Consider the following 27,033-nt stretch of genomic DNA (forward strand, 5'->3'; position numbering starts at 1 on the left):
AGAAACGAAACTGCTCCTGCAGCGGGTGCAGCCTGTAAACACCTGAGTGGCCCCAAGAGCAAGGGAGCTAAGTGAAATCACATGATCTTCTGTAAAAACTTCAGGAATCAGATGTGAACTGGTTCTGTGAGCTGAGGATAATGCAGACACATAATAAATAAGGGAAGAGAAATGTGGTTGCAAAGAAATCCACTCCGAAGTAAATCCTTATCTAAACAACGCTGCTCAGAATTGCTTAGCCTGTGCTGCTGTGACTGTGCTCCCCATTACTTTTCAGAGCAGCATCAGGTAAAATATCATTAAAACCCTCTTCTCACCCAGTTACACCAAATAAAGAAGTTTTGCCAGCCTGAGAAATTTGTGTGCTTGCAACCAGAGATGCAAATCCCAGCCAGCCTGGCAAATCCCTGCATGGCAGTTCTTAGTTTTGTGCAGTGATGACTTTGCTGTGTGCTGTTTATTTTTCCTGGTTCAGCTGGGAGTCAGGTGCTTTATGTAAAAGCAAAAGGTGATGCTAATGCTCAAAAATAAAATGCTGCTTGAGTGATCATGGGCTGCTTTACAGACAGCCTGAAAACAAGAACCCAAGAACAGCTGATGCAAAAAAAAAAAAAAAAAAAAAAAAAAAAAAAAAAAAAAAAAAAATCCATGTGCAAAACAACCACATAAGAATCATAGAATTATAAATAGCTTGGGCTGGAGGGGACCTTAAAAATCATCTCATTCCACTCTCCTGCCATGGACAGGAACACCTTCCACAATCCCAGGTTGCTGAGAGCCCTGCCCAGCCTCACCTTGCACATTTCTGGGGATGTGGCAGTCACAGCTTCTCAGAGCAATCTACTCCAGTTCCTCACCACCCTCCCAGGAAAAAAATTCCTCCTAACGTTTTATCTAAGTTTCCCTTTGTCCTCTATCAGCCCATGCAGAAATAACTGTGGACATGTGCCGATGAGAGCTGCGTGAGCATCACCCTTTGAATTCAAGTTGTTGCAACAAGTTGTCTTTTGTTTTCAGAGCACTGACTGTGCAAAATGCCCACAGCAGGGCAATCCAGCCCATGGGCACCCACAGCAGCTCAGCACCAGCAACTTTTCCTCCTTTTCCCACAGTTCCTTGACCTGTTTCAGATCCCAAGAGCTGCGCTGGTGTCATCCCAGGATTGTCTGCACTGAGCTGCAGTGATGGAGCAAAGGGCAGGGGCTGGGTGAAACGCAGCTCCTGGCTCAGCCCCGGTGTGCCAGGGCTGAGCAGGGTGCACGGGTGACTCAGGTTAGCTGATGGGACAAGTCACAGTGGTTTCGTGGTTGGAGCCCAGGCCAACAGAGCAGAAGAGCTGAGAGCTCTTGCTCCATCTGTCACCAGCTTCCTCTGCGAGCTGGAGTGTTTATTCACACACCCCAGACTTGGAAAAGAGCTCGGAAAGCTGTTTTCTTTCCAACCCAGCTGACTGTGCCTCGGATTAAAAACGATACCAGCGAGAGGGAGCGGAGCAGCCTCCCTCTCCGTGCCCACGTAACGGAGACGAGCTGTGCTCTGCTAATATTTGCAGGCAATAGGTTTGGTCAGACTCTAATGATCACCTTCCTCGCTACACAGAGCTTCCTTCTCGTGCTCATCTGCAGGGCTCATCTCCTTGGCTGTCAGCTGTGTAAATTTGCTGAAAAGCAGAACTGCAGAAATAACTGATAGGGGTGAGGGGTGGCCAAGCTGGGAAAAAAAAAAAAAAAAATCGACCTATTTGCCATGGGGTAACCAGAAACGGTATTTTAATGAAATAACGGTGTTTTGGGCCAAGCAAGCACTTGGTCTGGCCGCAGTGATCTCTTAAGTATTTTTATAAATTGCTCGGATAATTTGTTAATGTGAGAGAAGCTTCAAAGAGAAGTGAAATATTTCTGCTAAAAAAAAAAAAAAAAAAAAAAAAAAAAAAACACGCATTTTATTTTTTTCCGCTGGGGAACAATTTCCTGAAATTGCTTTCAGTCGGTGAAACATTGCAGTCAAACCCATCTGCATATTTTTGAAGAGAAAAAATTGCTTTCTTCCACCTTGCATCTCCCCTGGCTGCTAACTTAACTGTATCCTCAGCCATTTAATCCCCTTTACTTGCTTCCTCCTTTTCTCCCGTAACAAATGTGAATTTCCTGTCTTTTATTTTTTTTTTTTCACCCTGCCTAACCCCTTATCTGATCTGTGCTCTCTCAGTCCTGACCTCTCCTTCCTCCAGCTGACCTCCTGATATCCATTTATCTCCTGCTCCCCAAACCCACCTTTTCCCGTTTTCTTTCCCACAGCCCCAGGGAGAGGCTGCTGGGCGTTACAGGAATCAGAGCAAGGAGAGAGGAATAAATCCAAACCCAAGCTGTCCAGGGCTGGGAACAGAGCCCTGTGGCAAAATTCCCTGGGCAGCACTGACACTCTGACCACCTGAACTAAAACTCCGAATCTCTCATCCTCCCGTTGTAGGTGTGAAGTCAGCATCAGCGTTGACCCCCAAGGATGTGGATTTAAATTAACGAGGTCCCTTCATGACACTCATTAACCTTGCTCCCTGTTAGGTGCTGTGGATGGGGCTCTGCTCTCCAGGTTGCTCTCTGCCCCTGGTGAGATCCCATAAAGCCTCTCCAGGTTTCCCAGCTGGGATGGAGCTGTGGAGCTCATGTGGCCAGGGTCTGATCAGTGAGCAGGGATGACTAATGAAAGACAGGGCTCCTCGGAGGGTAACTCTGCAAGCCAGCAGGACACAAGAAATGGAGCTCAAAATTCCCTTCCCCCGTCCACAGCTCTTTGGTTCACGGTTTGCTGCTTCCCTCCTTGCCATAGAACAGCAAAGATGTGGGACATGTGAGCTCTTCTCCCTGGGGTCCAGCGGCAGGACACATGGGAATGGTTCAAAGCTATGCCCAGGAGGTTTGGACAGGACTTTAGGAAGCATTTATTTACTGAAAGGGGAGCCAAACACTGGAACAGGCTTCCTGAAGAGATGGTCCATGCCTCAGGCCTATCAGTATTTGAGAGGGTTTGGACAATGCTTTAAATTTGATCAGTCCCAGATTGGTCAAGGAAGTTGGCAGATGATCATTCAAGGCCGCTTTCGAATGAAATCTCTCCTCTCCTCTCCTCTCCTCTCCTCTCCTCTCCTCTCCTCTCCTCTCCTCTCCTCTCCTCTCCTCTCCTCTCCTCTCCTCTCCTCTCCTCTCCTCTCCTCTCCTCTCCTCTCCTCTCCTCTCCTCTCCTCTCCTCTCCTCTCCTCTCCTCTCCTCTCCTCTCCTCTCCTCTCCTCTCCCTCTCCTCTCCTCTCCTCTCCTCTCCTCTCCTCTCCTCTCCTCTCCTCTCCTCTCCTCATTTTGACAGGGTTAAATCTTCAAAGGTTTTCACTCTGGTGTTTTACTCAGGCAGTTTTTACTCTGATGTTTCCCAATCCAAATTCCCATTAAACCCCAAAATACTCCCTGCCGCTTAGCTGCTCAATGAGCACAGCTCCTGCAGCCAGAGGCAGAACCTTAGAACCCACAGATGCTTTAACCCACTCTCTTGGACCTTCCCAGTGGGGTTGTCCTAAACTGGGAGCACCAGCCCTGCAGACACGCAGCAGCACGTGGAGTTTTTGTGGTGTGGGGGATTTCGTGGTCTTGGGATTCCCCGAGGCAGGGGACAACTCCAGAGTGGGAGAGGGCAGGGTCATGTGTGCCACCACCCTCCCAGGCAGAAAAGCTCTGGTTAAAGCCTGTGGCACCAGAGAGGAACCATCAAGTGGCCTGAGGGAAATGGTGGTCACTGAGAAGAGTTTCGGTTTTGTCTGAATTTTCCGGGGAAAAATTCCCCCTTTTCAGAGAAAACATGCATGTCCATTTGTTATGGGGAAATAGAACTGTGTACACATACACAACTATTATACAAAATGTAAACACTTCTCTGTGTGTACAGGCACATCCATATATGTATACATCTCCATGGATGTATTTTGATTTGATTCAGTCTTTTCCTCACCAACAAGTGTTTTCAAATTATAGTGAGTTTATTGCAGAAAAAAAGATGAATTTAAGATCCCTGTAAGGAAAACACGATCTTGAAAATAATCTGATTTTAAAAGAAAATCTTCAGCCACTGCTGCTGACCAGCATTGATAAATCATTCTCAGAGGAAGGTTCACTGTTCACAGGGATGGGCTGCCAGCAAACACATACAGGGGGACCAGAGGTTTTGCTGCTCCCAGTTACCAAAATGGAATAAATGGGCCAGAAAAATGACTCTTTTTTAAAATAAATGTATCTGTGTTACAGCTTTTACTTATGGTGGGGAAGCTTTGTACTCCATCTCCCTGTAAATCATCACCTGGCACAGGTCCAGTGAGAGCCTCCACTGAACCACCCACCAACAGGTGACTCAAGTGTGTCCTGGCCTGACCTCTTCATTTAAGTAGGCTGCGTTTCTCCTGGTTTTCTGGAGCTCCCCAGATCCTGCCTGGATGGGTTTCCTGCTGCTGGGCTCCAGAAATGTGGCTCTGTGCTGCAGGTGTGCTGGTCAGTGTGTGTGCTTTACAGGAGCTCACCCTTCACTGTGGCACAAGGAATAAACCAACACGAGATCAGAAGCACTTCCCTGCCTGAGTTGGGTTTTTTCCTTACACTCTGCTGACTTTGTTAATATACCCCCAAAAATGTCCTGGATCTTTCCCCTCCTACACCGGGTTTCTCTTCTAAACCCCTTCACTGCTCCCACCTCCTCTGAGGAAGCCTCCTTTTCACTAGGCAGGTTCTTCAATTCAAAGGATTCGTGTGTTACACAAAAAAATCCTGCCTCTTTGTTCTTCCTTCTACACAAGTTTCCTTTTAAGTGGCTGGAGAGACCTTGATTCCCCTAAGTGCCAGAACCCTTTGTCAGGCTGGCTCTCTGATCAGGCTCCTCGGTGGAGCTAAAGCCCTTGCCAAGCTTTCCCACATTTAGCCAACCGCCCCTTTGAGCTGAGTCTTGAAAAACTGGCTTGTCCTCAGCAGCAGCTCCCTCTTTGTCCAACTGAGCTCCATTTGAATGTGTAATCATCAAAGTTTAATGAGGCTCTTTTGTGAGCCTTATACCAGGTGGAAGCATTTTTAGATTTTTTTTTTCTCTCTTGCGGTTTTTGGCTCAAAAATCCGTAGGCAAGAAGAGAAGAGAGCAAAGAGCTCCGTACCCAAAGCAGAATTTGCTGCTTGATACCTGCCTAAAATTCTGCAGGAAAAATGCACCAATAATTCAGACAAGGTGCAAGGAAAGACAGAGAGGGTGGGTCAGCACCCACCACCTGGGAGTTCTTTGGGGCTTGAACAGGATGTGGAAAGAGAAAGCAACAAACTATTGAACTGGGGCTGAGAAAGTTCTTGGCTTGTTTGGAGTTAAAGAGTTCCCAGCTATATCTTATGAGAGGTAGATGGAGGAGCTGAGGTTGTTTAGCCTGGAGAAAAGGAGGCTCAGGAGAGACATTATTGCTCTCAACAACTAATAGGAGGTTGTGGAGAGGTGGGAGTCAGTTCCTCCTCCCAGGTAACAAGCGACAAGACCAGAGGAAACAGCCTCAAGTTGTGCCAGGTGCAGTTCAGATTGCCTGTTAGGGAAAATTCCTTTCCTGAAAGGGTTGTCAGGCTTTGGAAAAGGCTGCTCAGGGCAGTGGTGGAGTCATTGTCCCTGGAGGTTCTCAAAAGACATGGATGTGGCCCTTGTGGACATGGTTTAGTGGTGAACAGAGTGGTGCTGGGTCAACAGTTGGACTCAAGGATCCTACAGGTCTTTTCCAACCTTAATAATCCTATGATTCATCTTTACACACTTTGCCTCCAGCCCAGCTCTCAGCGGCTCTATTTGTGCCCTATTTCTGACCTTGCCAGGAGCAGAAGAATCTTAATTATGAGTCCATGACCAGAGAGAAGGAGCTTTTCAACTCATTGTTTATCTACCCTGGAACAAACTCAACCAGCTCTCTCCTGGAGCTCCACAAATGTGAAAAAAAAAAAATCACTTTAATGAAACATTTCCTGCCTTTTCAGCTGGTTGGTACCTCTGGTATGTCTGCTCTGATAATTAGATCACAATTTAATCCTGAATTTTCTGTTGATTCAGGGTTGACTTCTGCAGGTGCAGCAGATTTCTCCAGCTGAGCCTCTAGCCCAAGAATCAGGGAAGGGGGTGGATATTGGTAGAGTTCTGGGCTGACACATGGTATTAACACACATTTCATCTGGGCAGGTGACTTCTCTGAAGATTTTCTAAGATTTTTCCACCTCCAACCCCTCTGGACCTCAGCAGCCCCTCAAGTGAAGTTCCCAGCTCTCCAGTGGCCTCCTGGATGGACTCACTTCTCACCATGGAACCAGAGGAGTGGTAGAACATGCAGAAAGAGCTCAGGCTGAGGTGGAGCTCAAGCAGTTGAGCTTTCAGGAGGTGCTCTGTGACCAGGGCTGCAGAAAGCTGGCTGTGACACTTTAGGAACACCAGGACACAAAGAGGCATCCAGGCTTTAACTCAGTCTTGAAGACTGAGACAGAGTGGGAGGAAAATTAATCTGAAGTGAGGCAGGAAAGCCACAACACAAAATGCTAAATTCTTGGAAATCAGACCTTAAAACTAGGTATTATTTCCTCATTTTGTGTTCTTTTGTGAGAATTGAGAAGAAAATAACAAAACCAGGTCCTGTTTGAGCAAAAGGTTCGGGCTGGTTGGATGGCAGAGAAATGTCTTCACCAGATCAGCAGCAGACTGGGGCTGTGGTCCAACAAAGCTTCTCCAAGTATGTCAGGAAAGGAAAGGAAAGGAAAGGAAAGGAAAGGAAAGGAAAGGAAAGGAGAGGAAAGGAAAAGGGAAAGGAAAGGAAAGAGGAAAAGGAAAGTCGAAAAGGAAAAGGAAAGGAAAGGAAAGGAAAGGAAAGGAAAGGAAAGAAAGGAAAGGAAAGGAAAGGAAAGGAGAGGAGAGGAGAGGAGAGGAGAGGAGAGTGAGAGGAGAGGAGAGGAGAGGAGAGGAGAGGAGAGGAGAGGAGAGGAAGAGGAGAGGAGAGGAGGAGGAAGAAGAGGAGAGGAGAAGGAGAGGGAAGGAAGAGGAGAAGGACAGAGAGAGGAGAGGGAAAGGAAGAGGGAGAGGAGAGGAGAGGAGAGGGGAAAAAGAGGAGAAAAGGAAAAAGAGAGGAGAGGAGAAGGAGAGAGAAGAGGTGGAAGGTGAAAGGAAAGGAAAAGGGAAGGTGAAAAGAAAAGGAAAAGAAAAGGGAAGGTGAAAAGAAAAGGAAAGGAAAAGGGAAGGTGAAAAAAGAAAGAGCTGAAAAGAAAAAGGGGGAAGAGTAGAAAAGAAAGGAACAAGAAAAGGGAAGGGTGAAAAGAAAAGGAAAAAAGAAAAAGGGAAAAGGTGAAAAGAAAAAAGGAAAAGAAAGCTTAAAAGGGAAGGTGAAAAGGAAAAGGAAAAAGAAAAAGGGGAAAGGTGAAATAGAAAAGAAAAGAAAAGAAAGAAGAAAAGAAAGAGAAAGAAAAGAGAAGAAAAGTAAAAAGAAAGAAAGAAAAGAAAAGATAAGACAAAAGAACAAGAAAAAGACAAACGACAAAGAACAAGAACACGAATCAGAACAAGAACAAGAAAAAAGAAAAGAAAAGAAAAGGAAAAGAAAAGAAAAAATGAAAAGAATAAAGAAAAAGAAAAAAGAAAAGAAGAGAGAAAAGCAAAGAAAAAGAAAGAATGAAAAGAAAAGAAAAAGAAAAAAGAAAAGACAAAGAAAAGTCATTTCATATGGCCTGTTTACATCTGCCTGGTGAAAAATGCTGTGACAGATCATTCTGCTGGCAGAATTGCTGTGGAGACCAACTTCTCCACCTATGAATCCAGCTGCCTGTGGCCTTCAGGTGCTGAGTTTCCCAGGCAATGAGCACTCAGGCTGTCCCCTGGGTAGGACCAGAAGCCATTTTTCGTGCTCCTGCTGAGGACATCTCGAGTGGGGTTGATGTGTGACACTTGCCCAGAGCATGAGTGAGTCAGAGGCTGCTGCTCCCCACACATCCACCCCCTGTGTCACCTCACTGTGGCCAAACTTTTATCACTGTTCCTGCTTTCTTTATCACTCTGCTGTGCCCAAGCTTCCCATCTAGTTGAGGAATCCCCAGGCAATGAGACATAAAGCAGGGACTGCATCCAAAGCCTATCACACAGCCGTAAATACAGCTGGCAGGAGGCTCAGACCCAGGGATTGTCTTGGTGCTCTCTCTCTGACCTGAGATGGCAGTTTGACCCCTGCAAACAGCTCTTCCATGTTTCCTCCAGTTGAATGGAGGCCCATCTAAAATGTAACAAACCTTCTTTGTGAGCCTTGTGCCAGGCGTGAGGGTGACCCTCTCCTTCTTGGGGGGGTGGAGACAGGAATCAGATCAAGAAAATGGCCTCAGAGCCAAAACTGCTTTCCTCTGTGATACCAATATTGCAAACACTGTCAGTGCCACCATGGGATAAATTATAATCTTATTCCCACAGGGAGAGGGGAATCTATCCCTCAGGGTCACCATCTCACTCCACAGATCACTCCCAGTCACATTGGATCCATTTAAAAAGGACCTCTGTGCAGCTTTTGGAGGTGTCAAGGAAGAAAAACCTGGATGTTTATTTTTTATCTGATTATCGTCCAAACAAAGTCAACGTGACAGGCTTCAGAATTAAACAGGACTTTAAAACCAGTTTGGCTGCTTTATTGCCACCACCGGAGTGAATGAAGCACCTGGATGGAGAAGGCAGGTCCCAACAGACCAGAGGCAGACTTCTGGCAGCGATATTGAGGGCAATCTCTCAGCAGTGGGGGTGGTTAAAACTCACGGGCATTTCCAGAGAAAGTGTTTTAATTGCTGAACACCAGTCAGCAGCACCTGCTTCCATGGATGCACTGATGTCTCTCTCTCAGCGTTGCTGTTTCCAGCTTTCAGGCAAACAGCACTTCACATTTAGCTAATTACTCCGAGAGAGCAGCGGGGTTTCTAAGGGCTGCAGCTTTCACACAGTTTCTATTAATATCCCCCAGGGGCTTCCAGGTTTGTGCTTCTTTGGGATAACACTGATCTCTCTTTGCCAGGACCACTCAGGTCTTGTGCATCCACTCACTACCGACCACTTAACATGGCAGCTAGCTAACAATCTCCCTTATCACACAGCCCTCCTGATAAAGCTGCTCTGCAAGAGCAATGAGGGCTGGTGCCTGATTCCCTCAGACTTGCCCCTGGCTCCAGAGGGGACTGGAGGCTCCTGGCAGCAGAGGAGCAGATGCCTTGGGCTGGAGCTGTGTGGGGCTTGGTGCTGTCTCACCCCACCTTGTGATTCTTATCTTGCTGTCCCCAAAAACATCACTGCCTTGAGCTAAATACCACAGCTTTAGAGGGCATGAGGAGGGGTAGGTACCAAAAACCAGCTCCCTGCCTGCCAGCCTCCTGTGTGAGTGCCCAGGGAGAAGCAAGAAACTCCTCCTTTTGCCCCCCAGAGCAGAGGGATGTGAGCACTAACATAGGAGAGCCCAAGATATAACACTTTAGAAACTAAACCCCCTCATGCATTTGCAGCCTCCTCCTGCCTGCACGCAGTGAGGATTCAGATGGGCCACATCCATTCGGGTTTAAAAAGCTCATCTGGCTTTGCCTTAAATTTATGGGGATCACAGGGAATCAAAGAGCGCACGGCTGGGAGTTTAAGAAGTGTTTTGTTCCTCTGAATTACATGAATCCTAAAAGATCTCCGGCATCAAAAGCACCCATTAACCCCAGCAACTTTGTTATTGTCATAAGGGACTTGGTTTTTATTCTCTGTTGCACTTCCCAAAGCTTAAGTCAACAGAGATAGTCTGTTGACTACCGCTGCACTTTATTAGGCTGATAGCAGAACCCATGACCATTCTCTCTGCAGTGATTACAGAAAACTTGAGATAGAGGGAGAAAATTTAGAACAAGACAAGCCCAAGCGAGTACATGTAAAAATGTGAAAAAATCTGCATCAGTCTATGAATCCCCTCGGTGGTCCTTGAGCTCTTGCAGTTACAAAAAAGTCACAAACTTCTTTTTTGCAATAAAGTTTTCTTTCCCACTTTCTTGAATGATTAACAGGAACAACTCCCTAGCGAGAGCTGGGGAAACAAGGCAGCGAAAAAGTACTATACTATCCCACACAAATCAAGAAAGGAAAAAAGCAATAGTTATAATCCCCTAATTACTTATAGCCACAGTCACTGGCTGCCCAACATCTTCAACCGGTGGCAATCCTGAAACTCAGATCAAGACGTCATTGTCTTCCTGGGAGGGGAAAAAAAAAAATCCGACATTGTGTTAGTGTAAACTAAGACTTGCAGGCAATAAAAGGCTGTTTTGGGGATGGCTGGCATGGAGGTTACAGGCGACAGCTGGTGGTGGTCTGATGGGGCTGCCCTTTCTAGCTGCCATCTGGACTTTTGCATAGGACAGGCGGAGAAATAAGCTACTTATACCTTAATAAGGAAAAAAAAAAGCCCGTAAAAATGGAATGGGGGGTGGTGGTTTGGCTGCGAGATCACTTTGTAAATAAACAGGAACGCGAGCTTGGACTTTGCTGCTCTGCCCAGGCTGAGGCAGGGACAGCAGCTGAGGCTGAAAGCACCTAGAAGTTGCAGGGATATATAAACACTCTGTCCCCTGGTGCATTAGCCTGTGTGAAATCTGTTTAAACAAATTAATTTGGTTGTTATTATCGCTGTTTGATCAGAGCAAGGACGGGAACCCAATGCACTGACGGGGCTGATTCTTCCACCCGGACAAACAGAACCGTGGCAGCCCTTTGGAAATAGGTGGATGGTGCCAGGGTTGCAAAGTTAGAAGGAAATGATACTGGAGAGAAATACAGGACCAACATGCACTTGGCAGGTGTGTGGACTGCTGTCGGCGCACAGAGATCCCTATTTACTCCCACTTTGGGAGGGGAGTTGCATTAGGGTGGACCAAATTTACCCCGTTTACTTCAAAAAGAATAATTTTACTGGGCCTGGCTTTCCCCCCCAGCCACTTGGAACTGCACATATAATGTATATTAGAAATAAATAGGGAGTAAACTCACTCAAAGACCAATTTCCCTGCAGGAGGGCTCCAAAAGATCTATAAGAGCTGTTGACTCCAACCTTTGGTTCACCTTGGCGTGAAGGTGACCAGGGTGAAGTTATCACAGCAGCAATGCTGAGAGCTGTCAGCCTAAAGAAAAGGTTTGGCAGATAAGCTCTGCCCATTCTGCCTGCAGATGTTTTGCCTTTCCCCTCTGCCCCATCAGCCCCGGGAGCACCTGGTCCAGGCACTGGTGCCCAAACTGGTGGTGGGTTGGATCCAACCCCAAGCAGCTGAGCTGCAGGGGCAGTGACTTTGCTAATAACAGAGATGGAAGCTGCAGAGATGGAAGCTGCAGAGATGGAAGCTCTTCCTGCCAAAGCTCGTCTGTCATAGCCTTGATTTGCTCCTCTGCATCCCAGATGTCTCGTTCCCCTCCGTGCAGCTGGCCAAGAGGAGGCAAGGCTTGTCACCCTGCTGTGTTGGCACATCCCTTGGCTATGGCAGCCCCTTCCCCTGGGAATGCCCGACTCAGGAATTGCAGGTGGTTTCCAGCCTGGCAGCGTGACCTCTCCGGGAGCCTGGATGCATGAGATGCTTCTCCTTCCACCTCCTTCATCTCACCCTGTCCCGTTCTCTCTGGGGAGCAACACGACATGGAAGGCTATTTCCCTGTTTTACACACACAACAAACCCTTTGTTTTGTCCAGTTTTAGCTTTCTGCCCCCCAAACCCTCTTCCATGCTTGCCTTCCCACGCCCCGTTGCAATTAACTCGCAGCATCATTAAGGCGTGGAAAAAGCAACACCAGCAAAACTTCTGCTCCCTCCAGCAGCGCTTCAGCCACGTTCCAATCCCTGTCTCCAGCAAGTCACCCTCATGTCAGCATCCAACGTGACCAGGATCCAAACTCCAAACGCTCTGGACCATAACCCGAGCAGGGAGCAGATCATCAGATGCTACTTAGAAAGCGTTTTGTTCCGATTAAAGCCAAAACACGTGCGAAGAGCTGCTGAGGGAAAGTGCAGAGCATCTGATTCGCCTCTTTTGCTAACACGCTCGGAGGAAGAGGTGACAAGTCAGTGGAAATGGCTGCAATTTGCAGTCGAACGTGCTGCGTGCATGAATAGGAATTGGAAGGGAGGAGACAAACAAGCAATGTGCTGCACGGATTTCCTCCAGTGATGCTGGAGCTTAGGCAAACTAATTAGTCCCTCATCAAAGAGCAACCCTATCTATACTTTTTATTTCCTAACAACTAGGTGGTCGATGTTTAGTATTTTTTTAAAAATTGTTTCTCTTATCTTTAATTTTCCTGGGGGAAAATGTACCTGAAGATCCAGGCAATCGTTCTCTCCCTGCTCTGACATGGTTTTGCCATGAGGTAAATTTACGAGTGTCAAATAAGTTGCTCCTTATGCCAATGTCACAGAATACGAGTGTGTGGAGGGCTGGTGGCTTCTGCTTAGTGGAGTTGCCAAGGATTGTGCTAATTAGCAATTGGAAAGACTTACATTTTAGAGGTGTGGAGTGATCCAGGGAGGCAAGTTGAGGCTTGTCTAAAAACTGGTAAAGGCTGTTCTGCACGGACCAGCTGCAAAGGGACTTTGGCTTTTTGAGAGACCTTCAAAAATTTGTCTGGCTAAGTTCAGGTGCGTGCCTCACTCAGGAGTGAACTAAGGGCTCTGACTGCATCTCCAGCAGCTACTTGACCTCAGGAGCTGGAAGCTGACAGAAACTGCTTTGTCTTGTGTTCCCTTCACAGCTCTGGGCTCCTGCTAACCCAGAGGCTGGCTGTCTCAGGGCTGGGCTGCCCATCCTTCTACCCCTTGTGGTTACTTGCAGGGATGAAAGAGGAAGCTAATGACAGGTGAATGCAGCAGTGACACAAAGAGGCTGAGATGGACCTTTGGGTGATGGGAAGGAAGTTTTTCACCCAGCTGCCAGTGGTCAGTTGAAGTGAAGTTATACATCCCATGTGTGAGTTGGAGCTTTACCTGCAGCTGAGCTGCCTCATCCTTTCCTTCACTCAGGCACAACCAAGAAAGAGCTGGTTTGCCCTGCTGTAGCCCCAATAGTACCCCACGGGGGTCTCTAAGGTGGGAGCATGTTGGGGAACCTTCTCCTTTGTAAATGCTGGAGATGACAGGAGTTGCTTTTTCCTCGCTGCATCACTGTGGCATCACTCCCTGCAGCATATCCAGAACTGTGGCTGGACTGTGGCAGCTCTATCTGCTTGACGTCAAAATAAACCCATCCCAGGACCCACCATCACCAGCACTGGAGAAGGTGTTTCTCTTCAGGGAGAGCAGCTAATCCAGGTCCAGCAGCTCCAGCATGAGGAAAGCCCCTGGCCATGCACATTGTCTGATGTGCAGTGCTCATGCTGGGGGGAAAGCTGGAGACCAGCTGAAATGACAGTGCCTGAGAGAACACAGTGCATCATCCACACATCCCCAGCTGCCAGAGCCATGGGAAAGGCCCTTTTCCAGAGGACCAGCACGCTGATCTCAGCTCAGGGAGCTCTTCTGAGCTGAACAGGCTGGGGTCTGGACTCCAGAGCAAACCAGCAGCAGATTTGAGGTGAGACGTTCTGCATGGAAGGTGATGGGTGCAGAAAGAGCAAGTTGGGAAATCTCCATCATCTCAACTGAATCCAGAAGGAGATCCATGTTGACAGCCTCAGTGTCTCGCTTTCGACAACTGATTGGCGAATTTGGGCCTGTGCAAATAACTAAGAGCACATGTGTCAAATGGTTTTTATTTCCTAGAATTAACACTAGATACAAGAGTACTAAAGGAAGTGGCCTCCATATCCCTGCTGTGGGAGTCCCCTGACCCACTCATACCTTCTCTTTGCTGTTCCCTGACCAGATACAGATTTCACTAGAATAAATGAGATTGGCTGGAGCTACAGCAGATATCAACCAGCACACAGAGAGGTGAGGAGGATCAGCTCTTTCACACCATTTGCTGTGTACACACAGATAATGAGTTTGCCTGTTACTTGTTTTTTAGCTTCCTAAAAACAAGTTTTAGCAGCAAGTCCTTCCAACACGGAGGGATCACCCCGCGACGCCACATCTCCCTTGATTTCCTCTGGAACAGAAACGCTTTTGAGATCCCATTTTTAACTCTGTTCACAAAAAATGTGACAGTTTTAGCTATATTGGAAGACCAGCCTGACCCTGGCAGCCGCTCGCACTGTGATCAGAATAGTTATCAGTCAAACCCTGGTGTGTGATGTCTGGTGGCACTGAGGATGGAGCTGCTCTTGCAGTGATGTGATGCACGCAGTGAGAAGCAGTGAAGCACAGCCTCACAGGAACAGACAGGTGCAGGAGGAGTTGTCTCAAAGTCAGGCACAAACCTGAGCTAGCCATCCTGGACTCCCTGTATGGTCCACAGGGAAAAAACAGGTCCTTTCAGGGAGTGACTCATCTTGTACTAAAATAGGTCAGAGGAACTGCTCTCCAGCAGCATCTGACTCCTCTCCACAGGCTGTAAAAGGAACCTGAGGGGGGCTAGTTCAGATTTAAGCGACTTACATTCACTTGCCCAGTGTTTGTTGGTGTGAGTCGCAGCCAGGCTGTACAAACTTTTCCGGAGTCAGTGGGAGTCGTGTCAAAGGGCTTTGGACCTGACACTTCACTGTCTGAGTCAGACTCTGCACTTCCCAGAAAGCCCCTGGACTTAAAGAGCTGGTCAGGGCCGAGCTAGAAGGAAAACATGCACCTTAACCCTGTGTTCTAGAAAATAATGACAGGCAGCACATCCAAACAGGGAAATTCTGTCTTTTATTTTAAACACTCCGATGTAAGACGCTGCAGAGCTCGGCGCGGCATTTTTTCCCCTGTTATCTCTCCAGTGAAAACGAGGTCACACTTTTCACTGTCACAATTGCTGGGACTCTCATCATCTTTCAGCCCGATGCATTCTCCTTCCTCCGGATTTTCCCCTTGATCTGAAGCATGTTGAAGTCAATGGAAATCGACGATGCTGGAAAGAGGCGCCAGAATCCCTCGCTGGGAGAAGGGCACCAGATTTCTTGCAAACTCCTCCCTTCACCCTCTCTCAGCTGAAACCGATGACAGGATTATTTTTCATCGAGATGCAGATACTACACACAACCAGCACAAAAGATCAGCGATTAGCCTTTGCATAAGCAGCCAAGATTGCTTTGTCCTGACCTTATCAATCTGGTATTTGTATTTCTAGGGAGTTTTTGTGAGTGGGTTTTCTCGGGAAGCTGAAATCCTTCTTTTTATCCCTCACACAAAGTTCCTGCTAACTTCATTGGAATTAGTTTCTCATTCAGGATGAAAACCAGATAGCTGTCCATGACTTGTCTGAGTTCAGGAAGGCCTTCAGGTTGCCAGGGATTTCCTTTTCCTTCCTTTGCCCCACATTTCAACACAGCCTATAAAATGAGAACAAGTTATTTCCTGTGTAGTAGAACAGGAACAAAAATATCCAAATGCACGTGGCTGCTACCTACAAGCTGCAAGTCTGAGCTTCCATGGAAGATCCAGGGTGTAATTCTGCTGCTTAAAGGCAGACATCTGGTCCTGTCTGAGCTGCCTGAGGGCATCTCAAATGTGTGCACAGGGTTGGCAGGTACAACACAGGAACTGCAGGAAATTCTTCTAGAAATCCCCATCATTTGGTAATCAAACTCCAGAGCACAAATAACCCCTTCTTTTATTCATCCTCAGCAAATGATGGTTCATTTAGGCAACCAAAAATGCAGTTTGACTGGGCATCTCCTGATAGGTCTTGAGTACCCAGTGATCCTGTGAAAATATAGATCTTTGCAAGAAGCAAGAGATCAGGCTCCCTTTTACACTCTCTTTAAAATAAGTTTTCAAACTTAATACTGAACTACTCAGACAACAAGGGAAGGGAAAAAAGGATTTTTTTTCCTCTCCTGTGTCCCTCCAGTACTGTTCCACTGACTGGGCAGGATACTTTTAAAAACATCTCCTGGGGCTGAGGAGCTAGAAGTCCACAGCCCGCTTTGGGTCTGCACACCTCAGACCCTCCCTGCAGTTCCTATGGCCTTTTGAACACTAAAAACCCACCAAGTCCACATCCGTCAACCTGCAAGGGTTTGGAGGAAGAGCACGGGGCAGTTTGGAAAGTCAGGTCTGTGTAAAGTGTTGTGTTGAAAGCCAAACTCGTTGTCATTCTGACTGGACCAGTCCTGGATGACTGAGCCAAAAGGCCACTGCAAATAGGAGCAATGAAGCTCCTGGACCTCAGGGTGAGACATTCTGGCACAGAGAACATCCTTCCACATGTTCACGGCTCTGCTTTCCACTTTCTGACCTGCAGTGCTCCTGACAGCATCCTTCCCCAGGCTGCCACTGGTGCAAGGCTGCAGCTCCTTTCTCTGGCAAGAGGAACTAGAGTTGGGATGAGCACTTTTAACAGCATTTGGTGTTCTCACTCCTTTAGCCTAATTCTGCAAAGCAAAAGGAGCACCACATTAATTCTGGCCAGGCTTTGGTCACTTGGGGAATCCAGGTGTTTTGTAGAAGGCAACAAAAACATTTGGGATCCCCAGTGAGGAAACCCCAGCAGGTCTGGGTGAAGCACATGGATCCCAATCCTTCCTTGCAGGCAGAGAGCAGTTGGCTCTCTGATCTTTTTGAGGAGAGAAGCACAGAAGCAGCCTCAGCAGGACAGTGAAGGGAGCCATGGCACATCGTACAAAGGAGAACACAATGAAGTAAGCATGAAAAAGTCCTGCTGTGGATATAGAAAACAGCCAGGGGAGGGTTGCAAGACCAACAGGTCCTGTCTGCACATTCTGCTTTGCTTCAGTGTGGAGGAGCTCCCCAGAGAGCCCCTGCTCCTGCCTCTAGTGAGCAAGCAGTTCAGTGGAAAGCAGTGCATTTATTTTTAGCTTTGTGCAGCAATTAGGCAATGGCGGGGAATTGGGGGGAGGGAACTGGGGTGATGTTCTCAGGAAGAAAATTTTTGACAGTTTCCTTAAAAAGATAAGATCTATCCCATTCCAGTAGGTGATAATAGCACAGGAAACCGCTGGGGGAATTTTTGCTACGCGTCTTGTTCTTGTGAAAGTCGCCTACTGACACCCTTGGATTTTGGCCAGGTGTCTACCTGAACAACAAGAACCTTCTTCCAAATTGCCTATCCACCCCAGGAAGGTATGTTCCCTCCAATCTCCAGGGACATGGGGACAGGTATTTCCTGGGTCTGGCTGTGGTTCCCCCAGTTCCATCGCCTGCGCCTGGAATTCTCCACCCCACCCCTCCAGCTGCTGATGGGGTCCCATGACCTCCTTGAGCAGCTTCAGACAGAGCCTTTGCCATAAGCAGGTCTCACACAAAGCCCGTGAGTGCTCAGCAGAGCCATCTCCTCGTGACCTTGGGGAGGGACTGGGAGCACCAGGGAAGGGAGGAAGGCAATTGTCTGGCACTGGCACAGCTGCTCGCTCAGGGAACATCTATTCAGACTTAGGAGCAAACAGATGGTTTTCTGCCACCGGCCAACCCATTCTTTTTTTTCTCCTGACACTGCCCAAAGGGGTCACAGCAAGAATGGTGATTCTCTGTGTCCCTAATGTATGTGCATTGTCCTCCCTGTCCCACACAGAGCAGAAGTGACCAAAGTCAGATGGATAAAAAAGCTTCCTGACCTATTGGATGAGTAAAAAGTGTGCAGCTTTCCCTGTCCAGCCTCGGATCTGCTCGTGCCACAGCCATTCCTGGCTCTTCCCCCTGCGAGGCCGTGCACAGGGAGAAACTTGAGGCTGGTGACTGAGCCAGGGGCTGAATCGTGTTTCAGCAGCTTGGGCACATCCGTGTGCTCTAAGCCAAGAGGAATGCAAACTGCTCAGCGATGAACAACTGCTCCAGCAGCCCACAGCCAAAAGGAGACACTCTGGGGCACGTCAGGCACTGACCCAGCCTGCCGTGGAGGGAGCTGTCAGATTGTGTTATCACAGGGCAAGGCTGCATCTTCCGCTTGGGAAATAAATGTCGCTGCTTTGGCGTGGTGGTTGTAGAGAGGCAAGAGACCATTACCCAGCAATTATGTTCTATCTCGCTGACGTTATCTCTTAATTGCACATTTGCAAGTGCTTCTACTTGCTGGGTGGTTGGAAGGAGGAAGGTGAAGTGGGGTTGCCTGTCTGGGAGATACCCAAGCGACCTACACCACTGCTAATTTTTAAGATATAACAGCACAGTTGCACTTCTGCACCAGTTAATGGTTATTCCCTGGGTTTTCCCTGGAAAGAACTTCAAATGGTATAATTGGTGCAGACCTGCTCATGCAGGACTTCATCAAAACCCTCAAAGTGACAAGGATGATCAGATATACCTTGAAAACATAACTTTTAAAGAAGAAGCATAAGAACAGCCACTCAATCCACAGACATTTCTATCTCCTTCCTTTTCCTTGGGATTTTGTACCAATCCATGGCCAACCAGGAACATCTGGTCCATCATTCCATTGCACAACATGACCACTCACAGCTTGACGTCGCCTGCAGGAACAGAAATCAGAACCACCCATCCTAAAAGCCATCTGACACTGCAGCAGAGGAATTGTCACTGGTGCCTGCCAGAGCACTGCATATGACACATTTTCAGGGCTGTCTCTTTCCAATGTACGGCAGCAACACTCACAAACATCTGCCTGTGCATTTATAGCATGGCTGATTTTTAAAGACTGGGCCTTGGATCTTGAAAGGCAGTTTGGGCACCAAGATCTGAGGAAATCACCCAGGAATTAGGTTTCTGGGTAGTTCATCTGATGTGTGTCTGTTCCTTAATTCTGGTAATTGCAGTAGAGGTCTGTGCTCTCTACTAGACTTTGCCACCTCTCCATTTTTTTTCTGAAGGTAGTTTAGGCCTGGAGCCACAATTTCTTTTTAGGACATGGATTCTTCCAAAGGAAGAATTTGGATTTTTTCAAGTATGGCAGTTAGTTGTGTGCCTTCATCTTTGGTTAACTCCAAATTCTGATGGGTTGTGCATTGAATTTTCTGTCATTGATGTAGTGACATTGGTACAAACCCATAATGTAGGTGTCTGGCTAAAGCTGGACCTTGTTCACATGGAACAATCTTTCCAAACACCCCAAGCTTGAGGCCAGTTTGTTGGGGTGACAGAGGAAAACCCCAGAAACACCAGCCTGAGCACCAATAATAAAACTGAGATGTGTTGTCCTTGGCTCTCGCAGCACTGAGCCTCAAGATGACCTTGGCTCTGGGACCTGAGACTCTGCTTAGAGACTCTCCTGGTACTGGAGCCACCAAGAGATGGAGACATGTCACACCAGAGGGATAAGGTTGATTGAAACCATCATGGATGTGGCAAAGGCTGAGAGCTACAAGATGGGCTGTCACCATCAGTGCTACTTGCTTTTGATGGTAACTGTTATTTTAATCAAACCTTTAATTGCTTAGAAGTTTGGTGATCTTTTCAACCATTTTTGAATTGAAAACTGAGCTGAGAGCCACATACAGGCTCAGAGGAGTGATCTGACTTCAGTTGCCTGGTGGGACATTGCCTGATGCTTCTGACCTGATTGGTGTGGCCACACCCTTTCCTTGTTTCCCTGCTGCTTAAAACCTCTCTGAGATGATATCAGCCTTTTTAGTAAATTATTTTTTTATTTGTTTGTTTCCTTACATGCTCGAAAGTAATTTATGCTCAGTATTTTTTTCCACCCTGGTGCTATTGGGAATCTGGTCACTGCAGAGTCCCTGGGCACATGTCAGCACCTCGTCACAACCTGGAATGTTTTCTGCCAGGAATGATGAGATGCGACAGTTCCCATTGAAGGGTATTCCACCCAGATCATTCCAGTTCCAAGGTCCCAGGGCTTTGAAGATAAACTTGTTGCTTGTTTGGTTTCCTAGCAACTTGTGCTCTGCAGGCAGAAATGCTTCCTTGGACCCCAAGCTCGACCTCGACACTTGGAGCTGGGATGTGCTCTGCTCTGCCCCAGTGAAAGCAGCTGCCTGAAAACACAGGGACAGAGTGAGAAAGCTGGGGCTGGAGCAAACCCTCTGATTAGATCTGGTCTCTCCCAGTCACTGTTGTTCAATAGAATCCTCATTTTAAGTTTAAAACAATACATCTGGCCAGCTGTGAGGGTGGATGTGGCTTGGGCTGTTTTGTTCTGGTTCTTGCTGGGGGAGTTTGGCCCTGATGCCACAAAGTGGCTAAACTTGTAATCCAGAGTCAAACATCACAGCCTTTGCTGGAGCTTTGTCTTCAGATGAGAAGCCCAAGGGATCCATTTTTTCATGAAATATGGTGAGGCAAACCATCACCACCATTGAGACCCTCAGGGGTGAATCCAGAGAAAAAAAGCAGATTTGGTCACCTAAAAGGCACATGAGTCTTAGCCTGGTATTTTTATTGAGCTGTTGAAAATAGCAAAGGGCAAACCCACCTTATCCTGCACATTGCCTGTTTAGCAATATTATTTCAGTATTTCTGATGATCATTGGAATCTCAGCTCCACTGCAACTTTTAGCTTAGGTGCTTCAGCTCCGATGTCCCAAGGAACCCTTGAAGCTCAGATTTAGTTTCACCAGTCTGCACCAAGGTGAGTGAAGGGCAGACCTAAGAGATACTGAATTTGATTCTCTGTATCCCACTCCATCAGAAGTTTTTTGCAGGCATTTCTCACTGGTGCCTGGTGGGAAAAGATATTCCTTCCACTTATGCCCCAGTCAAGAAAGTAAAAGATGATCATTCTCCAGCTCAACAGAATAATGGACAATCCTGTGCCAGAGCCACTGTCACCTAGGTAGCTGCAGCATTGAATGAAAAAGTCTCTTACTTTTTAGACAGGGAGGGAATTGCTAAATACCAATGAGGTCTTGATCTTGGAGCTGAACAAGGTCTTCTGAATCCCAGTATTACACTTTTATATAGCCACCTTTTCTGAATTTGTCTAACAAATTTAATCAGAGCTGTCAATGACCATAAGAAGGTTTTTGTCCTATTTCAGTTAACCCAGGGCATTCTTTCCTGAGGATAATCTTTAGCGAATATAGCACTGCTTTGTGGTCCAGGGAGAAAACTGAATGTATTGCTCAGTTTGAATTATAGCATATTACTGTCAAGGGTGCTCCTTCAAAAAGCTGACACCTTCTAATTACATCTGTGAGACTCTGAGAAAAATGGTATCCCGGGGAAAAAAATTGCTTGGCACCCACTTTGTTAGTTTTAGCCTGATGTTCATTTCTAGCCATTCATGTAGGGCTGAGTCATACAAGAGAAGCCTGTAAGGGAATCACAAACAATCTGTCTGGCTTGAGGAAATCAGGAGCCATTTCAAGTGTGCATTGCCTCACTCCAGAGTTAGTGGCAGGGGCTATTAGAGACTCTGGAGACTCTGAAAATAGAGAGGGCATTTTTCTACCTGAGTAGTCTGCAGATAGACTGGAGATGGGACAAAAACAAGTTTTGTGAGAGAAAGACCATCCCAGGCAGAGCCAGAATCAGATGCACCATCGGAGTCGGATGCAGTCATCCCTCACCTGCCCAGGGCATCTCTAAATCTCAGCTGACAATCTTTTCCTTCTGTCTTTAGGCAACATTTTTCACCTCCCCTGTGCTAGCTTGAAACCTTTAATTCCATTCTGCCTGTTCTTCCAAGAATGTGGTGCAACAAGTGGAAACTCATCTCCACGTGGGGGAAGAAGCGGGCGGGAAGAGGGGGAGCACTGCGTGGATATTAAAACATTTGCAGTGGGAAATGTTGAGTTGTGAACAACAACAGCACACCTCGGGCTGAAATCATGGTGCCAGGGCTCTGCTGGCCCATGGGGTGTCCCCGAAGGGCTGGCAGCAGTGTCTTGGGGGGATGCATGCCTTGGGCTCAGCAGAGAGATGATCCAGGATTGAAGATGCACAAAAACTCTGCGTGGTGCAAACCTGCCAGTGCAGGAAGCTGGTTTCCCCGTGCTGGTGAGGCTGGTGTATGCCTGGAGGCAGCATTACAATCCCATTTAAGAACTTATCCACTTTGTGTGCATGCTCTGATTGATCCACATTTGCTAAGGGACTCTCTTTCTTCCTGGCCCAAACTGCTCTGTGTGGTGAAGAAGTTTTATTCTTCCAATGCCATTTCGTGGTGGAGCTGCAAAGCTTTGGCCCTGCTCTGGTGGCAGATGGGGACCCAGGATGCCTCTCCCTTTGGCTGCAGAGTGGAAGGAAGAGGTCAGGTCTGAGCAAAGCACCTTGTTCCTGCTCTTGGTGCTGATAAGGTACCAGAAAGGTTGTGCAAGCCCTATCAGAAGATAAGAATGTGCCTGAGGCCGTAGGCTTGGTAAGCTCAGAGTAAAATGATTACTAATGAGTAGGACATGGGGTAGTTAAAGCCTTGGAGTTTCTGTGGGGTTTTGGGCTATCAGAGCTTGAAGGGGGTGAATTGCAGTAGATGTCCAAGGCAGGGAGCATCACTGCTGCATTAGTATGGAGTGAAAACGGGACACAGGATACATCCAGGAACAGGAAGAAAAATGACCCTGGCAAGTGCTGTCGTTCCCTGGAACCCGTGTGTCTGTTTCTCACACTGCTGTACTTCATATGGTCCTTGGCCAAGTCACAGGAGAGTGGCTTGCTCCAGTGTCTGAATTATCAGTGCATTTCACATTGGTTGTGGAGACCTTGCAACTCTAACTCTGAATCTATTACTCCAAGTGTAATAAAAAGAGCCTAAGGTTGGTGGTATGAGAAGCCTGACATTGTTATGGAACAAACTGGGAATGGTCAGTTTCTGGGGAATTATAAAGTGGAGAAGGAAAACCAGGATCATGCTCAGAGGACTCAACCAGGTGAGAGGCCACAGCTGTGGTAAAGCATCTGCTACAGGGATGTCTGCCAAATGTGAGATTTTGGGAAGGAGCTGTGGGTGACCCAGAAAAGCACATTTCCTAATGTCTGCTGGCAGCACCTGCACACTTCCCTGTCCAGGAGTTCCCCCAGCAGCACTGCAGATTCCTGCTGAGGGGTATCCAAAGGGACAACCAGACCAGGGTGCCTCAGTTTACCAACAGGGCTCATGACCTTTGTGAGGGGCTTGATGCCTTCTCATGGGCAGTGCCAGGTCAGAGCAGACAACTCTCATTCCACTGATGGATTTCTTATATTATTTCACTTCCTGGCCCAATTCTTGTGCCATGTCTGTCTGAGAAGACACAATATCCCTGGAGTGTGCAGTGGCTGTGAACTTGGTTTTAGGTTCCCCTGGGCACAGCAGCTCTCATCTGGTGGCTGTGTTGGTTCTCCTGGATGACTTTATGGAGGACTGTATCACAGATGAAGGTGAGAGCTGTCTGCTTTTTGAACACAAGGGGACGATTCAGACCTTTTGTGAGGGATGATCAACCAGAGTAAATAAAGTTGCTGCTTGTGGGAGTAACAATTAAAGCCTATTATAACCTGCTTAACTAGTCAGGGACTGAAGTGCCTGGAAGAACTTGCTCTGTCCTCCCTGAGTGCTGTTTGGCCCTATTTTCCTGATTTGGGAAAAAGATTGTGTTCTGAGGGGGTTAGCTTGAAATTCCTGCTCTCATGACCAGGGCAGTTACCTGGTTCCTATGGATGACTGATACCATAGAAAAAAAAACATAGATGGTTTCCAAGTGATCCTTCAGAATTGAGTATTTTGATTCATGGGACATGCAGTATGCAACACTTTGTGTTCAGGACAGACAACACATCACAAATTAAACCAAACTGTGTGTCAGGTCAATCTCTGAATTTACCAAACTGCTGCTCTGATGTTTTCAGTGGACTCACCTGGAAGACAGACAAGTTGGTGTGACAGGTAACTCGTGTGGAGGCTTCTTGCTGGCTCAGGGGTTTGGAGAAGGGAAAACAGGGACAGAGAGCCCATCTACATGGAGAAGGCAGGGTCTGAGCTGCTGGGGCCTGTGAGCTGATGACTCAGGGCTGGATTAGTGAGTGTGAGCCATGGAAACTGGCTGGGTGTCTGACTGCCCCCACTGCCAGGCAGGAACACTCAGGAGCCACCTCAGCCTTATTTTCTCCTTCTTTTTCTAGAAGAGTACACACATGGCAGGGCTTATCTACGATGATTATTGCTCTGTTTTCAAGAACTCTGAAGAAAGAGACGCCATGCCTTTTCCCCTCCCTCTGTCTCTCTTTTCAGGAGATCTGCTCATGGCTTTCTAGATTTTTTGCATGCCTTCCAGATACCATCAGAAAGGAATGGCTTTTCCCAGGTCTTTCATGCAGCTCAAGGCATTATTTGGCTTTTGTGGCTCTTTGTGTGTTGCAGTATCTTTATTTGGGGCAGCACTGAGATAGGTTGGGTGTCAGTCATAGTTTCCCAAAGCCAAGGGAAAGTTGGGTTCATGTGCTCATGGTTCAGCCATGGCTTAAAAATAGGAGCTGGAGTTTGGTGTGCCCAAATATGTGCCCGTGGGCTGCAGGGTGACCACACCCCATGGCCACTTGTCTGGGATTTGGGGATGCCTAGAAAATTTGTCCAAATGGTCAAAGTCTTCTCATATTCCACCAGGATGGGAAGTTAGGAAGGAGAAAGGGGACATATCAAAAGGAACTTCTCTACCAAAGACAAAGCTGCCCATGATGTCCTGGCTAAGAATGAGCCAGACCTTTTGTACAGCTGGGTCAGTGGGGGAAAACTGCCTTCAGCACATGTCCAAGATGGGTAGTGAGGCACTGGAACAGGTTCCCCAGTGGATGGCCCTTTGCTGGAAGTGTTCAAGGCCAGGCTGGCTGGGCCTCTTGAGCTACCTGCTCCAGTGGAAGGAGTTAGAATGATCTAACTACACGATCTTCATGACCCCTTCCAACCCAAACCATTCTGATTCTCTGACAGGTGCCAGTATGTCCATCCATATTCTCCTGCCACCAGACACACGAAGAGAGATGTGTAACTTTTCTGGTTTTTGTGTAACTTTTCTGTGCTCTCCAGAACACCAGGTCAAAATGGGAGAGGTGTATTTAAATGTTACACCCCCTTCTGCCACAGTAAGACCAGCAGTCTTTTGCTCCCTGCTCCCGGAGAAGAGACTGCAGATTTCAGGGATGAAAATGTCATCAAACCAAATGTGAAAGGCATCTGTTGGAGACACAATATCTAAGTATGTGTTCTTGGCTGAGATGCCATTGTTTATTTTGCTGTGGGAGGTGTTCACTAGAGGTCTGGTTTGTCTTCCCTGTCCTCTCTGTGCTCTCAGTAACGTCTCTGATGTGCCCTGGATGACAAAACTCTTGTCCTCCTTCCTCTCCATCACATAAGATGTCACCCTGAAAGAAGGACGGGTTGCAGGACTAAAGCTGAGGAATGGGGGGTCTTTCTGCTGCCCCCTTGCCAAGAGGGAGCTGGCAGCCAACTAGAGAAGTGTGGAGAGAAAATGAGGAGAAGAGAGGTTTGTGTTGCTCTGTGATGTGACATGAGACAGGCCTGGACCCATATATGACTGGTTCTGTCCAGTGTAGTGACATGATCACTGTCCACTGATGACACCACACATCCCCTTGGCCACCACAGAGGTGTGGCAGGGCCATCCTTGTCCCCACACTGATCCAGGAGCTCATCCACACTAACCTAATCCCTTCTCTCCCTGGCTGTAGCTCTGAGCTCACAAACTCTGCAGCTTCTGTGACTGCAATGAAGAAGATGCTCAGATTTTTTTCCAGCTTGGGCACAGCAGCCTCATGGCATGAGGGTGAGCCAGGGACATTCCTGCAGGGCAGGCAAGGCTTCATTCAAGTGGTTTGGTTTTTGGCCAATTGTGCCATGTCAATCCCCTACTAAAAATTGTGATGGAGGGAGACAGCCTTAGGTTAAAAATAAATATCTTTGGTAATTAACAGGCATGCTTGGGGGACTCCTGAGCACCACTCACTTCTCAAAGCTTGAATTCCCAAATCAGGGCAGTTTTGCTCAACTTGCTTTCAGTGACACATCCACTTGGCTTTTCCAGGGGATTTGCTGCTGTTCACATTGCAGTGCCACAGAGGTATTTATGGTCTTAGATTTCTGCTTATCTGATCCACCCCTGCCCTCCACACTCCTGGTATGGTGCCAATACTGAAACACTTTTCCTCCCTCTGTTTTTGCACCCCCGGAGGAGGTAATATCCAAACACAACAAAAACCAGGTAGGTCATCCAAAGAACTTGTGGAGACGAATTTTTTTTTTTTTTTTTTTTCAGTTTCAGCAGCCTACAGCAGGGGCAACACAGTGATTTATTGTCCTTTGGACGTGGTTTTCAAGAATAAAAATCTTATGGTGTTTAATGCGGTGGAATAAAGCATTGCTGTGACCATGTCACCGCTGCTAAGGAAATTTCAAGTGGGACTCTGGCTGCTCTCCGAACTGCAGCCAGGATCTGAGTTACTGTCCCACAGGGGTTTTCTGTTGGAAACAAACGTAATTGGCTCTGTCCCGTTTCCAGTTTCCAGTTCACGAGACACGAGCTGTAAGAGCACACGGGTACTGGGCCGGCTGCTCCCGGGGCTTTGGAGCTGTGATAATGCAGCAATCAGCCCGGGAGTGCACAGAAGGTGCTGTCCTCCCCTCCTGCCTGGGGTAAGGCATCATCAGGAGCTGCTGCTGCCCCAGCCCTGCTGGGACATGGGGCTGTCACCAAGGAGACACCGCTGCTCCCTCCCACCCATGATCCCAGCACGGCTTTTAACCCAAATAGCTGACCTCACATTAAAGATTACCTATTTTTATTGCTCCTCAGGATGGGAAGAAGAAAAGGCTGAGGCTTGCAGAGGCAGGCTGAGCCAAGATGTTGTTTATAGTGGGGATAAGGAAATTACTCAGAGCAAGTTTAATTCTTTTTTTTTTTAGTTAAATTAAGGTAGTCCCCAGTTAAGCCTGGGCATTATTCCATTTGGTCTGCTAGTAACAAAGCAGGAAAGACCCTGGGGCCCAAGAACTGCTGGATAATGCCACATCTGTGCTAGTAAGTCAAAAGTGC

This window comes from Sylvia atricapilla, chromosome 1 (assembly GCF_009819655.1).
Source record: "Sylvia atricapilla isolate bSylAtr1 chromosome 1, bSylAtr1.pri, whole genome shotgun sequence".
NCBI classification, from domain to species: Eukaryota; Metazoa; Chordata; class Aves; order Passeriformes; family Sylviidae; genus Sylvia; species Sylvia atricapilla.